Genomic DNA, 23,266 nt, shown 5'->3' with positions numbered 1-23,266 from the left:
GCGGCACAATCACGTGTCCAGAAAATGATGCAGCCGCAGGCTGCACAAAAACCACCAGCACCACCACCACCAGCACCTACACCACCACCAGCACCTACACCACCACCAGCACCACCACCAGCACCACCACCACCACCAGCACCACCACCAGCACCAACACCACCACCAGCACCACCACCAGCACCAACACCACCACCAGCACCACCACCACCACCAGCACCACCACCACCACCAACACCACCACCAGCACCAACACCACAATCAGCACCTACACCTACACCACCAGCACCACCACCTGCACCAACACCACCACCAGCACCAACACCACCACCAGCACCAGCACCAACACCACCAGCACCAGCACCAGCACCAACACCACAACCAGCACCACCATCAGCACCTACACCACCACCAGAACCACCACCACCACCAGCACCAACACCAGCACCACCACCAACACCACAACCAGCACCACCATCAGCACCTACACCACCACCAGCACCACCACCAGAACCAAAACCACCACCAGCACCAACACCACCACCAGCACCACCAGCACCAACACCAGCACCAGCACCACAACCAGCACCACCACCAGCACCACCAACACCAACACCAGCACCAACACCAGCACCAACACCACCACCACCACCAGCACCACCACCAGCACCAACACCAGCACCAGCACCAACACCACAACCAGCACCACCATCAGCACCTACACCACCACCAGCACCAACACCACCAGCACCAACACCAGCACCAGCACCAACACCACCAGCACCAGCACCAGCACCAACACCACAACCAGCACCACCATCAGCACCTACACCACCACCAGCACCACCACCAGAACCACCACCACCACCAGCACCAACACCACCACCAGCACCACCACCAACACCACAACCAGCACCACCATCAGCACCTACACCACCAGCAGCACCACCACCAGAACCAACACCACCACCAGCACCAACACCACCACCAGCACCACCAGCACCAGCACCAACACCAGCACCAGCACCACCACCAGCACCACCACCAGCACCACCACCACCACCAACACCAACACCAGCACCAACACCACCACCACCACCAGCACCACCACCAGCACCAACACCAGCACCAGCACCAACACCACAACCAGCACCACCATCAGCACCTACACCACCACCAGCACCAACACCACCAGCACCAGCACCAGCACCAACACCACAACCAGCACCACCATCAGCACCTACACCACCACCAGCACCATCACCAGCACCAACACCACCACCAGCACCAACACCACCACCAGCACCACCACCACCAGCACCACCACCAGCACCAACACCAGCACCAGCACCAACACCACAACCAGCACCACCACCAGAACCACCACCAGCACCACCAGCACCAACACCACCACCAGCACCACCACCACCACCACTACCACCAGAGCAAAAGTGAACCCTCTTTGATTAAATAAAGAAATGGGGGCTGAGTAAAGAGAAACCGGTTAGGCAGAGATCGGATGATTACAGATTACAGATTCAAATCAAATTGTCAATAATATACTGATCATGCAGAGGATTCTAATTATCATTCTGTATCTATTATAATAGTGATGGATAACAATGTAATTATCACTTAATCTACTATACTGATCATGCAGAGGAATCTAATTATCACTCTGTATCTATTATAATAGTGACGGATAACAATGTAATTATCACTTAATCTACTATACTGATCATGCAGAGGAATCTAATTATCACTCTGTATCTATTATAATAGTGACGGATAACAATGTAATTATCGCTTAATCTACTACACTGATCATGCAGAGGAATCTAATTATCATTCTGTATCTATTATAATAGTGATGGATAACAATGTAATTATCACTTAATCTACTATACTGATCATGCAGAGGAATCAAATTATCACTCTGTATCTATTATAATAGTGATGGATAACAATGTAATTATCGCTTAATCTACTATACTGATCATGCAGAGGAATCTAATTATCACTCTGTATCTATTATAATAGTGACGGATAACAATGTAATTATCGCTTAATCTACTACACTGATCATGCAGAGGAATGTAATTATCATTCTGTATCTATTATAATAGTGATGGATAACAATGTAATTATCACTTAATCTACTATACTGATCATGCAGAGGAATCTAATTATCACTCTGTATCTATTATAATAGTGATGGATAACAATGTAATTATCGCTTAATCTACTATACTGATCATGCAGAGGAATCTAATTATCACTCTGTATCTATTATAATAGTGATGGATAACAATGTAATTATCGCTTAATCTACTATACTGATCATGCAGAGGAATCTAATTATCACTCTGTATCTATTATAATAGTGATGGATAACAATGTAATTATCGCTTAATCTACTATACTGATCATGCAGAGGAATCTAATTATCACATCTGTATCTATTATAATAGTGATGGATAACAATGTAATTATCGCTTAATCTACTATACTGATCATGCAGAGGAATCTAATTATCACTCTGTATCTATTATAATAGTGATGGATAACAATGTAATTATCACTTAATCTACTATACTGATCATGCAGAGGAATCTAATTATCACTCTGTATCTATTATAATAGTGATGGATAACAATGTAATTATCACTTAATCTACTATACTGATCATGCAGAGGAATCTAATTATCACTCTGTATCTATTATAATAGTGACGGATAACAATGTAATTATCGCTTAATCTACTATACTGATCATGCAGAGGAATCTAATTATCACTCTGTATCTATTATAATAGTGATGGATAACAATGTAATTATCGCTTAATCTACTATACTGATCATGCAGAGGAATCTAATTATCACTCTGTATCTATTATAATAGTGATGGATAACAATGTAATTATCGCTTAATCTACTATACTGATCATGCAGAGGAATCTAATTATCACTCTGTATCTATTATAATAGTGATGGATAACAATGTAATTATCACTTAATCTACTATACTGATCATGCAGAGGAATCTAATTATCACTCTGTATCTATTATAATAGTGATGGATAACAATGTAATTATCACTTAATCTACTATACTGATCATGCAGAGGATTCTAATTATCACTCTGTATCTATTATAATAGTGATGGATAACAATGTAATTATCGCTTAATCTACTACACTGATCATGCAGAGGAATCTAATTAATCATTCTGTATCTATTATAATAGTGATGGATAACAATGTAATTATCACTTAATCTACTATACTGATCATGCAGAGGAATCTAATTATCATTCTGTATCTATTATAATAGTGATGGATAACAATGTAATTATCGCTTAATCACCTATACTGATCATGCAGAGGAATCCAATTATCATTCTGTATCTATTATAATAGTGATGGATAACAATGTAATTATCACTTAATCTACTATACTGATCATGCAGAGGAATCTAATTATCACTCTGTATCTATTATAATAGTGATGGATAACAATGTAATTATCGCTTAATCTACTATACTGATCATGCAGAGGAATCTAATTATCACTCTGTATCTATTATAATAGTGATGGATAACAATGTAATTATCGCTTAATCTACTATACTGATCATGCAGAGGAATCTAATTATCACTCTGTATCTATTATAATAGTGATGGATAACAATGTAATTATCGCTTAATCTACTATACTGATCATGCAGAGGAATCTAATTATCACTCTGTATCTATTATAATAGTGATGGATAACAATGTAATTATCGCTTAATCTACTATACTGATCATGCAGAGGAATCTAATTATCACTCTGTATCTATTATAATAGTGATGGATAACAATGTAATTATCACTTAATCTACTATACTGATCATGCAGAGGAATCTAATCATCACTCTGTATCTATTATAATAGTGATGGATAACAATGTAATTATCGCTTAATCCACTATACTGATCATGCAGAGGAATCTAATTATCACTCTGTATCTATTATAATAGTGATGGATAACAATGTAATTATCGCTTAATCTACTATACTGATCATGCAGAGGAATCTAATTATCACTCTGTATCTATTATAATAGTGACGGATAACAATGTAATTATCGCTTAATCTACTATACTGATCATGCAGCGGAATCTAATCATCACTCTGTATCTATTATAATAGTGACGGATAACAATGTAATTATCGCTTAATCTACTATACTGATCATGCAGAGGAATGTAATCATCACTCTGTATCTATTATAATAGTGACGGATAACAATGTAATTATCGCTTAATCTACTATACTGATCATGCAGAGGAATCTAATTATCACTCTGTATCTATTATAATAGTGATGGATAACCATGTAATTATCACTTAATCTACTATACTGATCATGCAGAGGAATCTAATTATCACTCTGTATCTATTATAATAGTGATGGATAACAATGTAATTATCACTTAATCTACTATACTGATCATGCAGAGGAATCTAATTATCACTCTGTATCTATTATAACAGTGATGGATAACCATGTAATTATCGCTTAATCTACTATACTGATCATGCAGAGGAATCTAATTATCACTCTGTATCTATTATAATAGTGACAGATAACAATGTAATTATCGCTTAATCTACTATACTGATCATGCAGAGGAATCTAATTATCACTCTGTATCTATTATAATAGTGATGGATAACAATGTAATTATCGCTTAATCTACTATACTGATCATGCAGAGGAATCTAATTATCACTCTGTATCTATTATAATAGTGACGGATAACAATGTAATTATCGCTTAATCTACTATACTGATCATGCAGAGGAATCTAATCATCACTCTGTATCTATTATAATAGTGATGGATAACAATGTAATTATCGCTTAATCTACTATACTGATCATGCAGAGGAATCTAATTATCACTCTGTATCTATTATAATAGTGATGGATAACAATGTAATTATCGCTTAATCTACTATACTGATCATGCAGAGGAATCTAATCATCACTCTGTATCTATTATAATAGTGATGGATAACAATGTAATTATCGCTTAATCTACTATACTGATCATGCAGAGGAATCTAATTATCACTCTGTATCTATTATAATAGTGACGGATAACAATGTAATTATCACTTAATCTACTATACTGATCATGCAGAGGAATCTAATTATCACTCTGTATCTATTATAATAGTGATGGATAACAATGTAATTATCACTTAATCTACTACACTGATCATGCAGAGGAATCTAATTATCACTCTGTATCTATTATAATAGTGATGGATAACAATGTAATTATCACTTAATCTACTACACTGATCATGCAGAGGAATCTAATTATCACTCTGTATCTATTATAATAGTGATGGATAACAATATAATTATCACTTATTCTACTACACTGATCATGCAGAGGAATCTAATTATCACTCTGTATCTATTATAATAGTGACGGATAACAATGTAATTATCGCTTAATCTACTATACTGATCATGCAGAGGAATTTAATTATCTCTCTGTATCTATTATAATAGTGACGGATAACAATGTAATTATCACTTAAGCTACTATACTGATCATGCAGAGGAATCTAATTATCACTCTGTATCTATTATAATAGTGATGGATAACAATGTAATTATCACTTAATCTACTATACTGATCATGCAGAGGAATCTAATTATCACTCTGTATCTATTATAATAGTGATGGATAACAATGTAATTATCGCTTAATCTACTATACTGATCATGCAGAGGAATCTAATTATCACTCTGTATCTATTATAATAGTGATGGATAACAATGTAATTATCACTTAATCTACTATACTGATCATGCAGAGGAATATAATTATCACTCTGTATCTATTATAATAGTGATGGATAACAATGTAATTATCGCTTAATCTACTATACTGATCATGCAGAGGAATCTAATTATCACTCTGTATCTATTATAACAGTGATGGATAACAATGTAATTATCACTTAATCTACTATACTGATCATGCAGAGGAATCTAATTATCACTCTGTATCTATTATAATAGTGACGGATAACAATGTAATTATCACTTAATCTACTATACTGATCATGCAGAGGAATCTAATTATCACTCTGTATCTATTATAATAGTGATGGATAACAATGTAATTATCACTTAATCTACTATACTGATCATGCAGAGGAATCTAATTATCACTCTGTATCTATTATAATAGTGACGGATAACCATGTAATTATCGCTTAATCTACTATACTGATCATGCAGAGGAATCTAATTATCACTCTGTATCTATTATAATAGTGATGGATAACCATGTAATTATCACTTAATCTACTATACTGATCATGCAGAGGAATCTAATTATCACTCTGTATCTATTATAATAGTGATGGATAACAATGTAATTATCGCTTAATCTACTATACAGATCATGCAGAGGAATCTAATTGTCACTCTGTATCTATTATAATAGTGATGTCGAACAATGTAATTAATCCTGCGCAGTCAACTTGGTGTAAACCAACTCTTCTCTTTTTGAACATTTTTTTTCTTTGATCCAATATGGCTGCCAGACCACGTGAGCGATGACATCATAAATAAATATTCTCTAATATAATTGGTGCATAGATCATGCTCAATACAATTCAAACTGATCAGACTAAGCGTTGTCCCTGTCGAATTATGACGTCATAATTATGGCACCAATGACGTCATCATTAACAACGCCGATTCCCCATATGGAGTTCTTTACAAGGTGTAACGATTTTCCAAGATGGTGTCCATACCACGTGACCTATGACGTCATAATTATGAAGAAAAAAACTTATACAGGGGGAGGCGCTTCTATGGTAAAATTTCGTATGGAGTTCTTTACAATGAGCCATGTTTCAAATTTTTCCATGCAGTGGTTTTGGAGAAATAGAGGTGCAACATTTTTCGATTTTTCCAAGATGGCACCTGTACCACATGACCTATGACGTCATGATTATCATTAAAATATTCTACAGGAGGAGGCGCTCCTATGGTGAAAATTTCGTGCCCATCAGACCAACAGTTGGTGAGAAAAAAAATTCACAATGATCGGATAAGTGTTGTGCTTGCCGAATTATGATGTCATAACGAAGGCACCGATGAGATCATCATTAACATACCTTATTCCCCAAGGGAAGTACTTGACAATGAGCCATGTTTCAATTTTTCCCATGGAGCGGTTTCGGAGATATAGTGGTGCAACTTTTTTCGATTTATTCCAAGATGGCGTCTGTACCACGTGACCGATGACGTTATAATCATCATTAAAAAATTCTACAGGAGGAGCTGCACATTTTCTGAAAATTTAGTGTCCATTGGTCTAACAGGTGCAGAGGAATTTTTGTTTTATTCATGCTGATCAGATCAAGCATTGTACTTGTCGAATTATGACGTCATAATTAAGGCACTGATGACATCACCATCAACATATCTTATTCCCCATGGTGAGTACTTGACAATGAGCCATGTTTCCATTTTGTCCATTGAGCGGGTTGGGAGATATAGAGGTGTTACGTTTTTCCAAGATGGCACCTTACCACGTGACATATGACGTCATAATTATGAATTAAACAATTCTAAAGGGTGGAGGCGCTTCTATGGTAAAAATTTCGTGTCAATCGGACCAACGGTTGCTGAGAAAGTGAATTTTTAAAATGCAGACACGTATGGCACACGACACACGTACGCAACTGAATGCTTAACCCTGCTTTTCGCTTCGCCAGCGCAGGGTAATGACCAGCTGAGTCGGTGGTCCCGCGTCCTCTCTACTTGCAGAAGGTTATGTATGATGTGCTTGGGATGATCAGACAACTGGGTTTGCCAACGCGGTTCCTAACTCTGTGAGCAGCTGACATGGTGGGCAGACGTCATCCAGACAATTGCTCGACAGTATGGTAACGTCCTCACAGACGAAGACGCGAAGTCAATGCCTTTTGAGGAAAAGAGCAAATGGCTGAAGCAAAACACAATCACAGCAGCTGGCACTTTCAGTGCTGCCGAAACACCTTCTTTCAAGCGTTCCTGAAGAGCAAAGCCAATCCTCTTGGTGAATTGGTTGAATATGCAATTCGATTCGAGTTCCAGGCAAGAGGCTCCCCCATGATCGCAGCATTCTTTGGATAAAGGATGCACCAAAGTTTGGTGAGGATTCTGATGAGGATGTTTGTGACTTCATTGACCGGTATGTCAGCTGCAACATTCCTCAAGATGCTGACTTAGCACAACTACTCTCTAAAGTCCAGGAGCACAGACATTCGGCTACTTGCAGGAGGGGTGGTTATTGCAGATTCCACTATCCCCGCCCTCCAAGCCCTTACACATTACTTACTCATTTTTGTGAACCTGGAATATGTTCTACAGAATTTGTTGATGCTAAAGCAGCCCTGATTGCTGTTAGAAAGATTATCGATGACAGACACTCCAGACGATTTTTTTTTCTTCTTTTTTTCTTGTATAATTTCTTGTAATCGAGGCTCGTGAAAGAGCTAACATTTATTTCACAAACAAATCAACCAGACAAACAAAATATCAAGGAAGAGGGAGCGGAAAACAAGATGGGGAGAGAAGGGGAAGCACACAACCACAACATTTGAGAGCAAGGAGACGTGTGGGAGGGAGAGGGCCCAGGGGGAGGAGGCGAGGGAAGGGGGTGGGGGCGGGAGAAGTATAAAATACAAGGACACCAAGGACTTCCAGGACAGAAGTTGGTATTTCAAAAGAGTGGATTTGGGGTGAAATTAGCGGGGGTATAAAAGATCAAGGTTTTGGATGGGGGACGATAAGAGATGGTGGTGAACAGCTGTTTTAAAGACCTGGAGGGAGGAGTGGGATTGAAGAGAGTGAGGGAGTTTGTTCCAGAGGCGGGAGAAAAGAGGAAAGAAGGAGTGTTGGTGAGCAGAGTCTTGATTTTGGCAGTTTAACCATAAGAGGGCTGCAGGCAGATCTTGTGCGACCTGTAGGAATATTGGGGGGGCAGAGCCCAGAGAGAGCTGGGGGGGGCAAGGCCAGAGAGGAGTCGGTAGAAGACGGAAAGACCACCAACCTGCCTGCGGTGAGTGAGTGAAAGGCCCTTGGAGTTAGCTTCATCGCGGGAGATGTCACTGATGCGGGAGACGATGTCACTCTAGATGACCAACTGGACAAAGTTGAAGTTTCCCTCAACACTTGCGTTGAAGAACTGATGATCTGATCAAAAGGACACAATGTTGTGATGCGATGAAAGCCATCAGAATGTTGGATGAACACCTACACAATCCCGATGTTTTCACTGGATGGAAGGCTAACATGGATCTTAGAGCCATATGCATTTGTCATGTGCATATATAGCTTCCCACATGCTAAAGGGTGAAAAGAATGGGTGAGCTTCTTAAGCAAGTGTCAAAAGAATGTAGGTGTGAGCAAATCAGAATCAAGGTGTGAGTAAATCAGAGTCCATGTGTGAGCAAATCAGAGTGCATGTGTGAGCAAATCAGAGTCCAGGTGTGAGCAAATCAGAGTCTGTGTGTGAGCAAATCAGAGTGCATGTGTGAGCAAATCAGAGTCCAGGTGTGAGCAAATCAGAGTGCATGTGTGAGCAAATCAGAGACCAGCTCCGACGTCTACGGTCAGTAATTCTCAACCACCGTGAAGTCAGTGCTCAAGAAAATGTTTATATGATCCTCTCACTTCCCCTCAAACAGCTCAGCAGGAAAGTGATCCTGGTTAATACTGGATCAAAGCAGGATAGGGTATCCCTCTCAAAGCCCATTGAGCTGGTTTCATACAACATACATCAAACCAGCTCAATGGTATTGTGTTGCCTTGGCGGATGTGTTGCCATGGCGGATCTGTTGGTTTAGCGGATGTGTTGGTTCAGCGGATGTGTTGCCTTGGCGGATGTGTTGGTTCAGCGGATGTGTTGCCTTGGCGGATGTGTTGGTTCAGCGGATGTGTTGCCATGGCGGATGTGTTGGTTCAGCGGATGTGTAGGTTCAGCGGATGTGTTGCCTTGGCGGATGTGTTGGTTCAGCGGGTGTGTTGCCTTGGCGGATGTGTTGGTTCAGCGGATGTGTTGCCTTGGCGGGTGTGTTGCCTTGGCGGATGTGCTGGTTTAGCGGATGTGTTGCCTTGGCGGGTGTGTTGCCTTGGCGGATGTGTTGGTTTAGCGGGTGTGTTGGTTCAGCGGATGTGTTGCCTTGGCGGATGTGTTGGTTTCGCGGATGTGTTGGTTCAGCGGATGTGTTGGTTCAGCGGATGTGTTGCTTTGGCGGGTGTGTTGCCTTGGCGGATGTGTTGGTTTAGCGGGTGTGTTGGTTCAGCGGATGTGTTGCCTTGGCGGATGTGTTGGTTTAGCGGATGTGTTGGTTCAGCGGATGTGTTGCCTTGGCGGGTGTGTTGGTTTAGCGGATGTGTTGGTTCAGCGGGTGTGTTGGTTCAGCGGATGTGTTGGTTCAGCGGATGTGTTGGTTCAGCGGATGTGTTGGTTCAGCGGATGTGTTGGTTCAGCGGGTGTGTTGGTTTAGCGGATGTGTTGGTTCAGCGGATGTGTTGGTTCAGCGGATGTGTTGGTTCAGCGGGTGTGTTGGTTTAGCGGATGTGTTGGTTCAGCAGATGTGTTGGTTCAGCGGATGTGTTGGTTCAGCGGATGTGTTGGCTCAGCGGATGTGTTGGTTCAGTGGGTGTGTTGGTTCAGCGGATGTGTTGGTTCAGCGGATGTGTTGGTTCAGCGGATGTGTTGGTTCAGCGGGTGTGTTGGTTTAGCGGATGTGTTGGTTCAGCGGGTGTGTTGGTTCAGCGGATGTGTTGCCTTGGCGGGTGTGTTGGTTTAGCGGATGTGTTGGTTCAGTGGGTGTGTTGGTTCAGCGGATGTGTTGCCTTGGCGGGTGTGTTGGTTCAGCGGATGTGTTGCCTTGGCGGGTGTGTTGGTTTAGCGGATGTGTTGGTTCAGCGGATGTGTTGCCTTGGCGGATGTGTTGGTTTAGCGGATGTGTTGGTTCAGCGGATGTGTTGCCTTGGCGGATGTGTTGGTTCAGCGGATGTGTTGCCTTGGCGGATGTGTTGGTTTAGCAGATGTGTTGGTTCAGCGGGTGTGTTGGTTCAGCGGATGTGTTGCCTTGGCGGGTGTGTTGGTTTAGCGGATGTGTTGGTTCAGCGGATGTGTTGCCTTGGCGGATGTGTTGGTTCAGCGGTTGTGTTGGTTTAGCGGATGTGTTGGTTCAGCGGATGTGTTGGTTTAGCGAATGTGTTGGTTCAGCGGATGTGCTGCCTTGGCGGATGTGTTGCCTTGGCGGATGTGTTGGTTTAGCGGATGTGTTGCCTTGGCGGATGTGTTGGTTTAGCGCAGCGGTCAGGAACCTATGGCTCGCGAGCCATATATGGCTCTTCCGGTGACGGCATATGGCTCCCAGACAATTTTGAGTTGAAAAAAATTTTAAAAAAAAAAAATCAGTTTGGAACTGATTTTAAAATACTTGTGATATTTCTTAATAATACTGTGTCATTTTAAAGTAAACAGAAATTAGTTTTGAAGATAAATTTCACGGGTCACGGGTCACCCGTGGGTCGGGTCGGGAACCAATGGCTCGCGAGCATGTCCGCGTCATTGTAAAGGTGAAGAAATCAATTTTATCAGATAGCCAACTAGTTTATCCGCTTCAACCCTTGTAACGGAAAAGATGGCGAAAAGAAAAAAAGACGATGATTACCGTGCATTCCAGGCTGCGTGGACAGAGGAATTTGCATTTGGTGAGAGAGCAGGATCTGCGGTATGTCTAATATGCAATGATAAAATTGCATCGATGAAACGGTCAAATATAAAGCGGCACTTCGATACGCACCATGCTTCATTTGCATCGAAATGTCCAGCGGGGGACAGCAGGAAAAGGGCATGCGAGGAGCTACAGCGGAGAGTGCAGACGAGTCAGCAGCAACTACGTGTGTGGACCAAGCAAGGTGACGGGAATTCCGCTAGCTTTGCGAGTGCTTTGGCAATAGTAAGGAATGGAAAGCCATTCACAGATGGCGAGTATGCCAAAACATTCATGCTTGATGTGGCCAATGAACTGTTTGATGACTTCCCAAATAAAGACAAGATAATCAAACGAATAAAAGACATGCCCCTGTCAGCAAGAACTGTGCACGATCGTAGCATCATGATGGCAAATCAAGTCGAGGAAACACAAATTAAGGACATAAACGCCGGGACATACTTTTCTCTCGCGTTAGATGAGTCAACAGACGTTAGCCATCTATCTCAGTGCAGTATAATTGCCAGGTATGCTGCAGGTGACACACTGCGTGAGGAAAGCTTGGCTGTTTTGCCAATGAAAGGGACAACAAGAGGAGAGGATTTATTCACGTCTTTCATGGAGTTTGCTAAAGAAAAAAAACTACCGATGGATAAACTTATTTCTGTCTGTACTGATGGTGCACCCTGTATGTTGGGGAAGAACAAAGGGTTTGTAGCGCTTCTCCGTGAACATGAAAAGAGAGCCATCCTAAGTTTTCATTGCATCCTGCACCAGGAGGCGCTTTGCGCTCAGACGTGTGGCCAGGAGCTTGGTGAGGTGATGTCGCTGGTCATTCGAGTGGTCAACTTTATTGTTGCCCGAGCTTTAAATGATCGCCAGTTTAAAGCTCTGTTAGAAGAAGTTGGGAATCATTATCCCGGTCTGCTTTTACACAGCAACGTGCGTTGGTTGTCAAGGGGGAAGGTGCTCAGCCGTTTTGCAGCTTGCCTGAGTGAAATCCGGACTTTTCTTGAAATGAAAGGCGTCAAGCATCCTGAGCTAGACAACACTGACTGGCTCCTGCAGTTTCACTATCTCATGGACATAACTGGCCATCTGAACCAGCTCAATGTGAAAATGCAAGGTATTGGAAATACAATCTCATCCCTTCAACAAGCAGTGTTTGCATTTGAAAGCAAGCTGGAAGTCTTTCTCAGGGACATTGAAACAGGTCGTCTTCTGCACTTTGAAAGACTGCAACAATTTAGAGATGCATGCTTAGCAAGTGACTCCACTCAACATCTGGATCTCCAGCAGCTAGCTGGCTTTACGTCCAATCTCCTGCAGTCATTCAAAGCACGTTTTGGAGAATTTCGTGCGCGCACTGGTCTTTTCAAGTTCATCACTCATCCACATGAGTGTGCAGTGGACAAAATCGACCTGACATGCATCCCCGGGGTCTCTATCAGAGACTTTGAGCTGGAAGTTGCTGACCTGAAGGCATCAGACATGTGGATGAGTAAGTTCAAGTCACTTAATGGAGAGTTGGAAAGTCTTGCGCGACAGCGAGCAGAGCTGGCGAGGGAACACAAGTGGACAGAAATGAAAAATCTTCAACCTGAAGACCAGCTGATTCTTAAAACTTGGAACGAGCTTCCTGTGACATACCACACAATGCAGCGTGTGAGTATTGCCGTATTGACCATGTTTGGCTCTACATATGCATGTGAGCAGTCATTCTCGCATATGAGGAACATTAAGACCAACCTACGCTCACGTTTAACTGATGGAAGCCTCAACGCCTGCATGAAGCTCAACCTCACCACGTTTGAACCAGACTACAAGGCCATCAGCAAAACCATGCAGCACCAGAAGTCGCATTAAAAGTAAGACATATTTAATTTATTATACGTTAAAAATACTATATGGCTCTCAATGAAATATATTTAGAAATATTTGGCTTTTATGGCTCTCCCAGTCAAAAAGGTTCCTGACCCCTGGTTAGCGGATGTGTTGCCTTGGCGGAAGTGTTGGTTTAGCGGATGTGTTGGTTTAGCGGATGTGTTGCCTTGGCGGATGTGTTGGTTTAGCGAATGTGTTGGTTCAGCGGATGTGCTGCCTTGGCGGATGTGTTGCATTGGCGGATGTGTTGGTTTAGCGGATGTGTTGCCTTGGCGGATGTGTTGGTTTAGCGGATGTGTTGGTTCAGCGGATGTGTTGCCTTGGCGGATGTGTTGGTTTAGTGGATGTGTTGGTTCAGCGGGTGTGTTGCCTTGGCGGATGTGTTGGTTTAGCGGATGTGTTGGTTCAGCGGATGTGTTGGTTTAGCAGATGTGTTGCCTTGGCGAATCTGTTGGTTTAGCGGATGTGTTGGTTCAGCAGATGTGTTGGTTTAGCGGATGTGTTGCCATGGCGGATGTGTTGCCTTGGCGGATGTGTTGGTTTGGCGGATGTGTTGCCTTGGCGGATCTGTTGGTTTAGCGGATGTGTTGGTTCAGCGGATGTGTTGCCTTGGCGGATCTGTTGGTTTAGCGGATGTGTTGGTTTAGCGGATGTGTTGGTTTAGCGGATGTGTTGGTTTAGCGAATGTGTTGCCTTGGCGGATGTGTTGGATTAGCGGATGTGTTGGTTTAGCGGATGTGTTGGTTTAGCGGATGTGTTGGTTTAGCGCATGTGTTGGTTTAGCGGATGTGTTGGTTTAGCGGATGTGTTGGTTTAGCGGATTTGTTGCCTTGGCGGATCTGTTGGTTTAGCGGATGTGTTGCCTTGGCGGATGTGTTGGTTCAGTGGATGTGTTGCCTTGGCGGATGTGTTGCCTTGGCGGATGTGTTGGTTTAGCGGATGTGTAGGTTCAGCGGATGTGTTGCCATGGCGGATGTGTTGCCATGGCGGATGTGTTGGTTCAGCGGATGTGTAGGTTCAGCGGATGTGTTGCCTTGGCGGATGTGTTGCCATGGCGGATGTGTTGGTTCAGCGGATGTGTAGGTTCAGCGGCTGTGTTGGTTCAGCGGATGTGTTGCCATGGCGGATCTGTTGGTTTAGCGGATGTGTTGCCTTGGCGGATGTGTTGGTTCAGCGGATGTGTTGCCTTGGCGGATGTGTTGGTTCAGCGGATGTGTAGGTTCAGCGGATGTGTAGGTTCAGCGGATGTGTTGCCATGGCGGATCTGTTGGTTTAGCGGATGTGTTGGTTCAGCGGATGTGTTGCCTTGGCGGATGTGTTGGTTCAGCGGATGTGTTGCCTTGGCGGATGTGTTGGTTCAGCGGATGTGTAGGTTCAGCGGATGTGTTGGTTCAGCGGATGTGTTGCCGTGGCGGATGTGTTGGTTCAGCGGATGTGTAGGTTCAGCGGATGTGTTGCCTTGGCGGATGTGTAGGTTCAGCGTATGTGTAGGTTCAGCGGATGTGTTGCCTTGGCGGATGTGTTGGTTCAGCGGATGTGTAGGTTCAGCGGATGTGTAGGTTCAGCGGATGTGTTGCCATGGCGGATCTGTTGGTTTAGCGGATGTGTTGGTTCAGCGGATGTGTTGCCTTGGCGGATGTGTTGGTTCAGCGGATGTGTAGGTTCAGCGGATGTGTTGCCTTGGCGGATGTGTTGGTTCAGCGGATGTGTTGCCATGCCGGATGTGTTGGTTTAGCGGATGTGTTGGTTTAGCGGATGTGTTGGTTCAGCGGATGTGTTGGTTCAGCGAATGTGTTGCCATGGCGGATGTGTTGGTTCAGCGGATGTGTAGGTTCAGCGGATGTGTTGCCTTGGCGGATGTGTTGGTTCAGCGGATGTGTTGCCATGGCGGATGTGTTGGTTCAGCAGATGTGTTGGTTCAGCGGATGTGTTGCCATGGCGGATGTGTTGGTTCAGCGGATGTGTAGGTTCAGCGGATGTGTTGCCTTGGCGGATGTGTTGGTTCAGCGGATGTGTTGGTTCAGCGGATGAGTTGCCTTGGCGGATGTGTTGGTTCAGCGGATGTGTTGCCATGGCGGATGTGTTGGTTCAGCGGATGTGTAGGTTCAGTGGATGTGTTGCCTTGGCGGATGTGTTGGTTTTGCGGATGTGTTGCCATGGCGGATGTGTTGCTTTAGCGGATGTGTTGCCTTGGCGGAAGTGTTGGTTTAGCGGATGTGTTGGTTTAGCGGCTGTGTTGCCTTGGTGGATCGGTTGGTTTAGCGGATGTGTTGCCTTGGCGGGTGTGTTGCCTTGGCGGATGTGTTGGTTTAGCGGGTGTGTTGGTTCAGCGGATGTGTTGCCTTGGCGGATGTGTTGCCTTGGCGGATGTGTTGGTTTAGCGGATGTGTTGGTTCAGCGGATGTGTTGCCTTGGCGGGTGTGTTGGTTTAGCGGATGTGTTGGTTCAGCGGGTGTGTTGCCTTGGCGGGTGTGTTGCCTTGGCGGGTGTGTTGGTTCAGCGGATGTGTTGGTTCAGCGGATGTGTTGGTTCAGCGGATGTGTTGGTTTAGCGGATGTGTTGGTTCAGCGGATGTGTTGCCTTGGCGGGTGTGTTGGTTTAGCGGATGTGTTGGTTCAGCGGGTGTGTTGGTTCAGCGGATGTGTTGGTTCAGCGGATGTGTTGGTTCAGCGGATGTGTTGGTTCAGCGGATGTGTTGGTTCAGCGGATGTGTTGGTTTAGCGGGTGTGTTGGTTCAGCGGATGTGTTGGTTCAGCGGATGTGTTGGTTCAGCGGGTGTGTTGGTTCAGCGGATGTGTTGGTTCAGCGGATGTGTTGGTTCAGCGGATGTGTTGGTTCAGCGGATGTGTTGGTTCAGCGGGTGTGTTGGTTCAGCGGATGTGTTGGTTCAGCGGATGTGTTGGTTCAGCGGATGTGTTGGTTCAGCGGGTGTGTTGGTTTAGCGGATGTGTTGGTTCAGCGGATGTGTTGGTTCAGCGGATGTGTTGGTTCAGCGGATGTGTTGGTTCAGCGGATGTGTTGGTTCAGTGGGTGTGTTGGTTCAGCGGATGTGTTGGTTCAGCGGATGTGTTGGTTCAGCAGATGTGTTGGTTCAGCGGGTGTGTTGGTTTAGCGGATGTGTTGGTTCAGCGGGTGTGTTGGTTCAGCGGATGTGTTGCCTTGACGGGTGTGTTGGTTTAGCGGATGTGTTGGTTCAGCGGGTGTGTTGGTTCAGCGGATGTGTTGGTTTAGCGGATGTGTTGGTTTAGCGGATGTGTTGGTTTAGCGGATGTGTTGGTTTAGCGGATGTGTTGCCTTGGCGGATCTGTTGGTTTAGCGGATGTGTTGCCTTGGCGGATGTGTTGGTTCAGTGGATGTGTTGCCTTGGCGGATGTGTTGCCTTGGTGGATGTGTTGGTTTAGCGGATGTGTAGGTTCAGCGGATGTGTTGGTTCAGCGGATGTGTTGCCATGGCGGATCTGTTGGTTTAGCGGATGTGTTGCCTTGGCGGATGTGTTGGTTCAGCGGATGTGTTGCCTTGGCGGATGTGTTGGTTCAGCGGATGTGTAGGTTCAGCGGATGTGTTGCCATGGCGGATCTGTTGGTTTGGCGGATGTGTTGGTTCAGCGGATGTGTTGCCTTGGCGGATGTGTTGGTTCAGCGGATGTGTTGCCTTGGCGGATGTGTTGGTTCAGCGGATGTGTAGGTTCAGCGGATGTGTTGGTTCAGCGGATGTGTTGCCATGGCGGATGTGTTGGTTCAGCGGATGTGTAGGTTCAGTGGATGTGTTGCCTTGGCGGATGTGTAGGTTCAGCGTATGTGTAGGTTCAGCGGATGTGTTGCCTTGGCGGATGTGTTGGTTCAGCGGATGTGTAGGTTCAGCGGATGTGTAGGTTCAGCGGATGTGTTGCCATGGCGGATCTGTTGGTTTAGCGGATGTGTTGGTTCAGCGGATGTGTTGCCTTGGCGGATGTGTTGGTTCAGCGGATGTGTTGCCATGGCGGATGTGTTGGTTTAGCGGATGTGTTGGTTTAGCGGATGTGTTGGTTCAGCGGATGTGTTGGTTCAGCGAATGTGTTGCCATGGCGGATGTGTTGGTTCAGCAGATGTGTAGGTTCAGCGGATGTGTTCCCTTGGCGGATGTGTTGGTTCAGCGGATGTGTTGCCATGGCGGATGTGTTAGTTCAGCGGATGTGTTGGTTCAGCGGATGTGTTGCCATGGCGGATGTGTTGGTTCAGCGGATGTGTAGGTTCAGCGGATGTGTTGCCATGGCGGATGTGTTGGTTCAGCGGATGTGTTGGTTCAGCGGATGTGGTGCCTTGGCGGATGTGTTGGTTCAGCGGATGTGTTGCCATGGCGGATGTGTTGGTTCAGCGGATGTGTAGGTTCAGTGGATGTGTTGCCTTGGCGGATGTGTTGGTTTAGCGGATGTGTTGCCATGGCGGATGTGTTGGTTCAGCGGATGTGTTGGTTCAGCGGATGTGTTGCCATGGCAGATGTGTTGGTTTAGCGGATGTGTTGCTTTAGCGGATGTGTTGCTTTAGCGGATGTGTTGCCTTGGCGGATGTGTTGGTTTAGCGGCTGTGTTGCCTTGGTGGATCTGTTGGTTTAGCGGATGTGTTGGTTTAGCGGATGTGTTGCCTTGGCGGATCTGTTGATTCAGTGGGTGTGTTGGTTTAGCTCATGTGTTGCCTTGGTGGATCTGTTGGTTCAGTGGTTGTGTTGCCTTTGGCGGATGTGTTGGTTCAGCGGATGTGTTGCCTTGGCGGATGTGTTGGTTTAGCGGATGTGTTGCCTTGGTGGATGTGTTGGTTTAGCGGATGTGTTGGTTTAGCAGATGTGTTGCCTTGGTGGATCTGTTGGTTTAGCAGATGTGTTGGTTTAGCGGATGTGTTGCCTTGGTGGATCTGTTGGTTCAGCGGGTGTGTTGGTTTAGCTCATGTGTTGCCTTGGTGGATCTGTTGGTTCAGCGGATGTGTAGATTCAGCGGATGTGTTGCCTTGGCGGATGTGTTGGTTCAGCGGATGTGTTGCCTTGGCGGATGTGTTGCCTTGGCGGTTGTGTTGGTTTAGCGGATGTGTTGCCTTGGCGGATGTGTTGGTTTAGCGGATGTGTTACCTTGGTGGATCTGTTGGTTTAGCGGATGTGTTGGTTTAGCGGATGTGTTGCCTTGGCGGATGTGTTGGTTCAGCGGATGTGTTGCCTTGGCGGATGTGTTGCCTTGGCGGATGTGTTGCCTTGGCGGATGTGTTGGTTTAGCGGATGTGTTGGTTTAGCGGATGTGTTGCCTTGGTGGATCTGTTGGTTTAGCGGATGTGTTGGTTTAGCGGATGTGTTGCCTTGGTGGATCTGTTGGTTTAGCGGATGTGTTGGTTTAGCGGATGTGTTGCCTTGGCGGATCTGTTGGTTTAGCGGATGTGTTGGTTCAGCGGGTGTGTTGGTTTCGCAGATGTGTTGGTTTAGCGGATGTGTTGCCTTGGTGGATGTGTTGGTTTAGCGGATGTGTTGGTTTAGCGGATGTGTTGCCTTGGCGGATGTGTTGGTTTAGCGGATGTGTTGGTTTAGCGGATGTGTTGGTTTAGCGGATGTGTTGCCTTGGTGGATGTATTGGTTTAGCGGATGTGTTGGTTTAGCGGATGTGTTGCCTTGGCGGATGTATTGGTTTAGCGGATGTGTTGGTTTAGCGGATGTGTTGGTTTAGCGGATGTGTTGGTTTAGCGGATGTGTTGGTTTAGCGGATGTGTTGCCTTGGCGGATGTATTGGTTTAGCAGATGTGTTGGTTTAGCGGATGTGTTAGTTTAGCGGATGTGTTGGTTTAGCGGATGTGTTGGTTTAGCGGATGTGTTGGTTTAGCGGATGTGTTGCCTTGGCGGATGTGTTGGTTTAGCAGATGTGTTGGTTTAGCGGGTGTGTTGCCTTGGCGGATGTATTGGTTTAGCGGATGTGTTGGTTCAGCGGGTGTGTTGGTTTAGCGGATGTGTTGGTTTAGCGGATGTATTGGTTTATCGGATGTATTGGTTTAGCGGATGTGTTGGTTTAGCGGATGTGTTGCCTTGGCGGATGTGTTGGTTTAGCGGATGTGTTGGTTTAGCGGATGTGTTGCCTTGGCGGATGTATTGGTTTAGCAGATTTGTTGGTTCAGCGGGTGTGTTGCCTTGGCTGATGTGTTGGTTTAGCGGATGTGTTGGTTTAGCGGATGTGTTGCCTTGGCGGATGTGTTGGTTTATCGGATGTGTTGGTTTAGCGGATGTGTTGCCTTGGCGGATGTGTTGGTTTAGCGGATGTGTTGGTTTAGCGGATGTGTTGCCTTGGCGGATGTGTTGGTTTAACGGATGTGTTGGTTTAGTGGATGTGTTGCCTTGGCGGATGTGTTGGTTTAGCGGATGTGTTGGTTTAACGGATGTGTTGGTTTAGTGGATGTGTTGCCTTGGCGGATGTGTTGGTTCAGCGGGTGTGTTGACTTAGCAGATGTGTTGGTTTTGCGGATGTGTTGGTTTGGCGGATGTGTTGCCTTGGCGGATGTATTGGTTTAGCGGATGTGTTGCCTTAGCGGATGTATTGGTTTAGCGGATGTGTTGGTTCAGCGGGTGTGTTGCCTTGGCGGATGTGTTGGTTTAGCGGATGTGTTGGTTTAGCGGATGTGTTGGTTTAGCGGATGTGTTGGTTTAGTGGATGTGTTGGTTCGGCGGGTGTGTTGCCTTGGCGGATGTGTTGGTTCAGCGGGTGTGTTGCCTTGGCGGATGTGTTGGTTTAGCGGATGTGTTGGTTCAGCGGGTGTGTTGCCTTGGCGGATGTGTTGGTTTAGCGGATGTGTTGGTTTAGCGGATGTGTTGGTTTAGCGGATGTGTTGGTTTAGCGGATGTGTTGGTTTAGCGGATGTGTTGCCTTGGCGGATGTGTTGGTTTAGCGGATGTGTTGGTTTAGCGGGTGTGTTGCCTTGGCGGATGTATTGGTTTAGCGGATGTGTTGGTTCAGCGGGTGTGTTGCCTTGGCGGATGCATTGGTTTAGCAGATGCATTGGTTTAGCGGATGTGTTGGTTCAGCGGGTGTGTTGGTTTAGCGGATGTGTTGGTTTAGCGGATGTATTGGTTTAGCGGATGTGTTGGTTTAGCGGATGTGTTGGTTTAGCGGATGTGTTGCCTTGGCGGATGTGTTGGTTTAGCGGATGTGTTGGTTCAGCGGGTGTGTTGCCTTGGCGGATGTGTTGCCTTGGCGGATGTGTTGGTTTAGCGGATGTGTTGCCTTGGCGGATGTGTTGGTTTCGCGGATGTGTTGGTTTAGCGGATGTGTTGCCTTGGCGGATGTGTTGGTTTAGCGGATGTGTTGGTTTAGCGGAGGTGTTGCCTTGGCGGATGTGTTGGTTTAGCGGATGTGTTGGTTTAGCGGATGTGTTGCCTTGGCAGATGTGTTGGTTTAGCGGATGTGTTGGTTTAGCGGATGTGTTGCCTTGGCGGATGTGTTGGTTTAGCGGATGTGTTGGTTTAGCGGGTGTGTTGCCTTGGCGGATGTGTTGGTTTAGCGGATGTGTTGGTTTAGCGGATGTGTTGCCTTGGCGGATGTATTGGTTTAGCGGATGTGTTGCCTTGGCGGATGTATTGGTTTAGCGGATGTGTTGGTTCAGCGGGTGTGTTGCCTTGGCGGATGTGTTGGTTTAGCGGATGTGTTGCCTTGGCGGATGTATTGGTTTAGCGGATGTGTTGCCTTGGCGGATGTATTGGTTTAGCGGATGTGTTGGTTCAGCGGGTGTGTTGCCTTGGCGGATGTGTTGGTTTAGCGGATGTGTTGGTTTAGTGGATGTGTTGGTTTAGCGGATGTGTTGGTTTAGCGGATGTGTTGGTTCAGCGGGTGTGTTGCCTTGGCGGATGTGTTGGTTTAGCGGATGTGTTTGTTTCGCGGATGTGTTGGTTTAGCGGATGTGTTGCCTTGGCGGATGTGTTGGTTTAGCGGATGTGTTGCCTTGGCGGATCTGTTGGTTTAGCGGATGTGTTGGTTTCGCTCATGTGTTGCCTTGGCGGATGTGTTGGTTTAGCGGATGTGGTGCCATGGCGGATATGTTGGTTTGGCGGATCTGTTGCCTTGGCAGATGTGTTAGTTTAGCAGATGTATTGGTTTGGCAGATGTGTTGGTTTGGCAGATGTGTTGATTTGGCGGATGTGTTTGTTTGGCAGATGTGTTGATTTGGCGGATGTGTTGATTTGGCGGATGTGTTGGTTTGGCAGATGTGTTGGTTTGGCAGATGTGTTGGTTTGTTGGATGTGTTGGTTTGGCGGATGTGTGTTCATTTGGTGGACGTGTTGGTTTGGTGGATGCGTTGATTTGGCAGATGTGTTGGTTTGGTGGATGTGTTGGTTTGGCAGATGTGTTGGTTTGGCGGATGTGTGTTCATTTGGTGGACGTGTTGGTTTGGTGGATGCGTTGATTTGGCAGATGTGTTGGTTTGGCAGATGTGTTGATTTGGCAGATGTGTTGATTTGGCAGATGTGTTGGTTTGGCAGATGTGTTGGTTTGGTGGATGTGTTGGTTTGGCGGATGCGTGTTCATTTTTTTTTTTTTTTTTTTTTTTTTTTTGTATACAAGATCGAGGCTCGTGAAAGAGCGAAAATTAATCACACAGAAAGACAAACAGACACACAAAACAAATAACATCGGGAGCGGTAGACAAGATGGGGAGAGAGGGGGAAGGACACAAACACAACATTTGAGAGCAGGGACCGAGAGACATGGAGACATCGAGAGAACTGTGGGAGGGAGAGGGCTTTGGGGGGGAGGCATGGGAAGGGGGGGGGGGGTGGGAGAGGTATAAAACATATGGACACTGTCAAGACTTCCAGGAAAGAAGTTGGAATTTCAAACAAGGTGGATCTGGGGTGAATTAGTGGGGGTAGAAAAGATCAAGGTTTTGGATGGGGGAAGATAAGAGATGGTGGTGAACAGCTGTTTTGAAGACCTGGAGGGAGGAGTGTGATTGAAGTGAGTGTGGGAGTTTGTTCCAGAGGCGGGAGAAAAGAGGAATGAAAGAGTGAAGGTGAGCAGAGAGCCGAGATTTCGGCAGTTTAACCATCAGAGGGTGGCTGGCAGATCTTGTGCGACCTGTAGGAATATTTGGGGGACAGAGCACAGAGAGAGCTGGGGGAGCAAGGCCGGAGAGGAGTCGGTAGAAGACAGAAAGACCACCTACCTGCCTGCGGTGAGTGAGTGAAAGGCCCTCAGAGATAGCTTCATCGCGGGAGATTCCAATGATTCTGAAAGCTTTGGATTCAACAGCGTGAAGCCGAGCCAGGTGTGAGGCAGGAGCACCAGCCCATAGGGGAGAACAGTATTCCATTGAGCTGCGGATGAAAGCCTTGTATGTGGTGAGGAGCTCAGGTGTGCCTAGGAAGGACTTCACACGACGGAGGATGCCCAGTCGGCGACTGGCTTTGGAGGCCAGCTTGGAAATGTGGTTTTCCCAAGAAAGATCATGGCAGATGGTGAGACCCAAAAGCTTGAGCGACAGAACTTCTTGGAGAGGATTGTTGAGAAAGTAGATGGGAGGGTTGTCCAGTCGATCTTTTCGGAGAGACATAGCAAGAGTGTGAGATTTGTCAGGATTGAAAGACATGTT

Source organism: Myxine glutinosa, chromosome 5, assembly GCF_964187855.1.
Source record: "Myxine glutinosa chromosome 5, kmMyxGlut1.1, whole genome shotgun sequence".
NCBI classification, from domain to species: Eukaryota; Metazoa; Chordata; class Myxini; order Myxiniformes; family Myxinidae; genus Myxine; species Myxine glutinosa.
Note: the sequence above shows the minus strand (reverse complement) of the source record.